The 6,000-nt window shown below is 42.4% G+C and overlaps 1 long non-coding RNA gene across 1 annotated transcript in view; it reads right to left on the bottom strand.

The window, feature by feature from the left end:
- Positions 1 to 745: 745 nt before the first annotated feature.
- LOC135550175 (uncharacterized) overlaps positions 746 to 6,000 on the bottom strand; it is an 87,168-nt gene continuing 81,913 nt past the window's right edge. Inside the window, exon 4 of the long non-coding RNA XR_010457085.1 lies at positions 746 to 1,027. This is a non-coding gene — a long non-coding RNA (uncharacterized LOC135550175). The remainder of the gene's footprint in view (positions 1,028 to 6,000) is intronic.

Raw genomic sequence — 6,000 nt, 5'->3', positions numbered from 1 at the left:
GAGTGATCAGTGCAGGTCCAGAGCTAAGTCTGAAATTACACCCCATTTCATAGACTGTATAGTGCACACATTATGACCACAGCCCAATTGGAAATAGTGTCAAAGCAATGCACTTTACATAGAAAAGGTTTTCATTTTAGGCCAGGTCAACTCCCTCACCCTCACCCTGCTCCTCTCAGAGCCTTTTGTTGTAATTTAGCAGATGCAATTATCCATAGCAACTTACATTAGTGCATTAATGTTAGGATAGCTAGGTTAGACAACAACATATCATCACTATCATAGCAAGTACATTTTCCCTAAAAAAAAGACAGTGCTAGTCGGAAAAGACAATTGCGTTTGGGGGGGATTTATTTAAGATACTCTTTAAAAAGGTAGGGTTATAGATGTTTTTGGAAGATGGGTAGGGACTCCACTCTCCTGACATTAGGGGGAAAGCTTGTTAGGGGTAGGAGGGCCAAGAGACCAGAGGTGGCAGAACAGAGTGCTCAGGTTTGGGTGTAGGGATTGACCGTAGCCTGAAGGTAGGGAGGGGCAGTTCCCCTTGCATGGGCAAGCACCAGGGTCTTGAAGATGATGCGATCTTCGACAGGAAGCCAGTGTAGTGTGCGGAGGAGCAGGGTGACATGGGAGAACTTGGGAAGGTTGAACACAAGGCCTGCTGTGGCTTTCTGAATTTGCAGGGCTTTGATGGCACAAGCCGGGAGCCTAGCCAACAGAGTGTTGCAGTAGTGTGGACGGGAGATGACAAGTGCCTGAATTAGCCCCTCGCTTCCTGTGTGAGGAAAGGTCGTAGTCTGTGGATGTTGTAGAGCATGAACCTGCAGGACCGAGTCACTGCATTGATGTTTGCAATGACTGACATGCCAAGGTTCTTTGCAATCTAGGAGGGGGACACCGTGGAGTTATCAAATGGGACAGAGATTTCTTGGAGCAGGTAGGCCTTCCCTGGTAGGAAGAGCCGCTCTGTCTTGTCGAGACTGAGCTTGAAGAGGTGGGCCGACATCCAAGCTGAGATGTCTGTCACCTGGGTGTCAGAAGGGGGGAATTAGAAAAGTGTAGAGAGGTCTTGAATGTGGTCTCTTTGAAGTCAGTATTTACCTCTATTGTTTTTTTGTTTTTTTATCAGTAAGAACTCAAGTTTATTACTTATTTTATTGAATCATTATGTTAGAAATACATCAAATAAACAACACACCTATAAACATATATTATATAGAGTGGAGAACACTGTGGTGAAGTGTGTGTACCAATTTTTATTTTTTATTTTTTTATTAACCTTTATTTAACTAGGCAAGTCAGTACAAATTATTATTTACAATGACGCCTACCCAGGCCAAACCCAGACGACACTGGGCCAAATTGTGCACCGCCCTATGGAACTTCCAATCACGGGTGTGATGCAGACTGGATTCGAACCAGGTATTGCATAGTGTTAGATCACTGCGCCAGTCAGGAGCCCAATGTGTATTGTCTGTTGACTTTGACACGTTGTGGCTTTCGAGTGCATTGTTTGCTGTTCATACACATATTTCATTAGGGATTTTTTATATATATATACAGTGCCTTGCGAAATTATTCGGCCCCCTTGAACTTTGCGACCTTTTGCCACATTTCAGGCTTCAAACATAAAGATATAAAACTGTATTTTTTTGTGAAGAATCAACAACAAGTGGGACACAATCATGAAGTGGAACGACATTTATTGGATATTTCAAACTTTTTTAACAAATCAAAAACTGAAAAATTGGGCGTGCAAAATTATTCAGCCCCTTTACTTTCAGTGCAGCAAACTGTCTCCAGAAGTTCAGTGAGGATCTCTGAATGATCCAATGTTGACCTAAATGACTAATGACGATAAATACAATCCACCTGTGTGTAATCAAGTATCCGTATAAATGCACCTGCACTTGTGATAGTCTCAGAGGTCCGTTAAAAGCGCAGAGAACATAATGAAGAACAAGGAACACACCAGGCAGGTCCGAGATACTGTTGTGAAGAAGTTTAAAGCCGGATTTGGATACAAAAAGATTTCCCAAGCTTTAAACATCCCAAGGAGCACTGTGCAAGTGATAATATTGAAATGGAAGGAGTATCAGACCACTGCAAATCTACCAAGACCTGGCCGTCCCTCTAAACTTTCAGCTCATACAAGGAGAAGACTGATCAGACATGCAGCCAAGAGGCCCATGATCACTCTGGATGAACTGCAGAGATCTACAGCTGAGGTGGGAGACTCTGTCCATAGGACAACAATCAGTCGTATATTGCACAAATCTGGCCTATATGGAAGTGGCAAAAAGAAAGCCATTTCTTAAAGATATCCATAAAAAGTGTCGTTTAAAGTTTGCCACAAGCCACACCAAACATGTGGAAGAAGGTGCTCTGGTCAGATGAAACCAAAATTGAACTTTTTGGCAACAATGCAGAACGTTATGTTTGGTGTAAAAGCAACACAGCTCATCACAATGAACACACCATCCCCACTGTCAAACATGGTGGTGGCAGCATCATGGTTTGGGCCTGCTTTTCTTCAGCAGGGACAGGGAAGATGGTTAAAATTGATGGGAAGATGGATGGAGCCAAATACAGGACCATTCTGGAAGAAAACATGATGGAGTCTGCAAAAGACCTGAGACTGGGACGGAGATTTGTCTTCCAACAAGACAATGATCCAAAACATAAAGCAAAAACTACAATGGAATGGTTCAAAAATAAACATATCCAGGTGTTAGAATGGCCAAGTCAAAGTCCAGACCTGAATCCAATCGAGAATCTGTGGAAAGAACTGAAAACTGCTGTTCACAAATGCTCTCCATCAACCTCTCTGAGCTCGAGCTGTTTTGCAAGGAGGAATGGGAAAAAATTTCAGTCTCTCGATGTGCAAAACTGATAGAGACATACCCCAAGCGACTTACAGCTGTAATCGCAGCAAAAGGTGGCGCTACAAAGTATTAACTTAAGGGGGCTGAATAATTTTGCACGGCCAATTTTTCAGTTTTTGATTTGTTAAAAAAGTTTGAAATATCCAATAAATGTCGTTCCACTTCATGATTGTGTCCCACTTGTTGTTGATTCTTCACAAAAAAATACAGTTTTATATCTTTATGTTTGAAGCCTGAAATGTGGCAAAAGGTTGCAAAGTTCAAGGGGGCTGAATACTTTCGCAAGGCACTGTATATATATATATACACTGCTCCAAAAAATAAAGGGAACACTAAAATAACAGATCCTAGATCTGAATGAATGAAATATTCTTATTAAATACTTTTTTCTTTACATAGTTGAATGTGCTGACAACATAATCACACAAAAATGATCAATGGAAATCAAATTTATCAACCCATGGAGGTCTGGATTTGGAGTCGCACTCAAAATTAAAGTGGAAAACCACACTACAGGCTGATCCAACTTTGATGTAATGTCCTTAAAACAAGTCAAAATGAGGTGTGTGGCCTCCACGTGCCTGTATGACCTCCCTACAGCGCATGGGCATGCTCCTGATGAGGTGGAGGAGATCCCTCAGGAGACCATCCCAGACCTGGACTAAAGCATCCGACCAACTCCTGGACAGTCTGTGGTGCAACGTGGCGTTGGTGGATGGAGCGAGACATGATGTCCCAGATGTGCTCAATTGGATTCAGGTCTGGGGAATGGGCGGGCCAGTCCATAGCATCAATGCCTTCCTCTTGCAGGAACTGCTGACACACTCCAGCCACATGAGATCTAGCATTGTCTTGCATTAGGAGGAACCCAGGGCCAACCGCACCAGCATATGGTCTCACAAGGGGTCTGAGGATCTCATCTCGGTACCTAATGGCAGTCAGGCTACCTCTGGCGAGCACATGGAGGGCTGTGCTGCCCCCCAAAGAATTGCCACCCCACCCCACACCATGACTGACCCACCGCCAAACTGGTCATGCTGGAGGATGTTGTAGGCAGCAGAACATTCTCCACGGCGTCTCCAGACTCTGTCACGTCTGTCACATGTGATCAGTGTGAACCTGCTTTCATCTGTGAAGATCACAGGGCGCCAGTGTTGAATTTGCCAATCTTGATGTTCTCTGGCAAATGCCAAACGTCCTGCACGGTGTTGGGCTGTAAGCACAACCCCCACCTGTGGACGTCGGGCCCTCATACCACCCTGATGGAGTCTGCTGGAGGTCATTTTGCAGGGCTCTGGCAGTGCTCCTCCTGCTCCTCCTTGCACAAAGGCGGAGGTAACGGTCCTGCTGCTAGGTTGTTGCCATCCTACGGCCTCCTCCACGTCTCCTGATGTACTGGCCTGTCTCCTGGTAGCGCCTCCATGCTCTGGACACTACGCTGACCGACACAGCAAACACAGCAAACCTTCTTGCCACAGCTCGCATTGATGTTAAATAAATAAAGGTAAAAAAAAAAAAAAATGTGCCATCCTGGATGAGCTGCACTACCTGAGCCACTTGTGTGGGTTGTAGACTCCGTCTCATGCTACCACTAGAGTGAAAGCACCGCCAGCATTCAAAAGTGACCAAAACATCAGCCAGGAAGCATAGGAACTGAGAAGTGGTCTGTGGTCACCACATGCAGAACCACTCCTTTATTGGGGGTATCTTGCTAATTGCCTATAATGTCCACCTGTTGTCTATTCCATTTTCCAACAGCATGTGAAATTTATTGTCAATCAGTGTTGCTTCCTAAGTGGACAGTTTGATTTCACAGAAGTGTAATTGACTTGGAGATACATCGTGTTCCCTTTATTTTTTGGAGCAGTGTATATACAATCAAAGAAAATATATTTTAAAAAACTATTACTTTGCAACCATTGAAACAACTGCATTTGCTCGGATGTATAATATAAAATAATATAACTATAAAGACTGGTATTTCACTTACCAGTCTAAGGTAACGTAAAGTCTGTGACACTTTCCCAGTAGATTTCTGCTAGAATATCATCCAAAATCTCTATACCTGGACTTTGACTTAGCTTTTCCAGTATTAGTAGCCATATTGTAAGTTCAAAATTTGCAAAGACTTATTTGTCATAACTCACAGATATGTGTAACGCACTTCGACATGCTCTTGCATAAATGTCCAAACACCACTCGACTCATACGCACAAGGTTAGATGAAAGATTTTGCTTCACACAAAGCGTTTCCACCTACTCTCGTAAAGCACAGATCATTGGCTATCTAGCTAGCTAGGTTTAAAAATGATTGGTGGTTATTGGACAAAGATACAGTCAATCAAGTGAAAACCGCCCATGTCATCGGCGCTCAATGATGTCGTGACTTCCTGTCTAAAATTGGCTTTCCAGTGGACATACTGAATGCAGAATGATATAGAAAGACTGGTTACTTTTTAGAGTGTCTGAGGATTAAATATGAATGTAATTTGACTGGTTGAGACAACGTTTAGCATTACATTTTTACAGATTTCTTCCTTTGCAAGTTGAACGAGTAGAAATACAAAATTGATCGTGCATACTATATGAACCTTTTTAGGATATGAAAAAGGATTTTATCAAACAAAACTACACTCAATTTTATCTCTGGGTCCCCTTAGGATGACAAATCAGAGCAAGATTTCAGAATGTAAGGAAATTATTTACCTTCAGATGTGAATGTATTAAACTGTCGCTGTGCTAAAAGTGTTTTGTTGTTGTGCACTCTCCTCATGCAATAGCATGGTATTTTTTCGCTGTGACAGCTACTGTAAATTAGACAATGCAGTTAAATTAACAAGAATTTAAGCTTTCTGCCCATTTAAGACACATACAGTGCCTTGCGAAAAATATTCGGCCCCCTTGAACTTTGCGACCTTTTGCCACATTTCAGGCTTCAAACATAAAGATATAAAACTGTATTTTTTTGTGAAGAATCAACAACAAGTGGCACACAATCATGAAGTGGAACGACATTTATTGGATATTTCAAACTTTTTTAACAAATCAAAAACTGAAAAATTGGGCGTGCAAAATTATTCAGCCCCTTTACTTTCAGTACAGCAAACTCTCTCCA

This window comes from Oncorhynchus masou, chromosome 12 (assembly GCF_036934945.1).
Source record: "Oncorhynchus masou masou isolate Uvic2021 chromosome 12, UVic_Omas_1.1, whole genome shotgun sequence".
Classification (NCBI taxonomy): domain Eukaryota; kingdom Metazoa; phylum Chordata; class Actinopteri; order Salmoniformes; family Salmonidae; genus Oncorhynchus; species Oncorhynchus masou.
This window is presented reverse-complemented; position numbering and strand designations above follow the sequence as displayed.